Raw genomic sequence first — 707 nt, forward strand, 5'->3', positions numbered from 1 at the left:
GCCTCAGCCAGCCCCGGATTACAGGAATCACAGACACACGTGTACTCAAAGAGGTCTCTGAATGCAAACCCATAACTCTTCCATGTGGGTCAGCTTTGGAGCTCCTGCACTTCACTGCTGCACTGCTCTGCAGCCCTCATCAAATAAAACATTTCTTTCTTTCTTTTTTTTTTTTTGCTATAGGTGTCTGTGCTCACCAGAGAGGCAGAGAGAGGGAAAGAAGTAAGAAATCATTGCCCGCTATACCACTGCCAGGGTGGATGGCCATGCCACAATCCCTTCTTCTCCATTCTCCTCTCCAGATTTTGGGTATGCACACATACATGCTCCCCGTATTTCTCAAGCTGCTGAGTCCAAGACTCAAATGCATTGTTTTGTGAGATCCAACACCTTAACCACCACTCCACCTGCTGGCCCAACATTTCACATTTTAAAATGAAGGCCCATGATTGCTCCCATGGACATACCAGCTTTTATCCTTAAATGCTGTAATATTATAGGAGCTTAGGATAGCTGGGAGAGCTTGGAGATCACCACTAACAAGGCAGTCCCTTTCTTATTTTCCAGCTTTGTTGATATATATAACTGACAAAAATTATATATATATATATATATATTGGAGGAGTCCAACCCGGTGGGGCTCCAGGACCTGTCTGAGCCCCTTGACCTTTGAGCATCGCTTCCGGTCGGTTCAGTAAGTTGGCAAG

Source organism: Tupaia chinensis, unplaced genomic scaffold (genome assembly GCF_000334495.1).
Source record: "Tupaia chinensis unplaced genomic scaffold, TupChi_1.0 Scaffold000492_1, whole genome shotgun sequence".
Classification (NCBI taxonomy): Eukaryota; Metazoa; Chordata; class Mammalia; order Scandentia; family Tupaiidae; genus Tupaia; species Tupaia belangeri.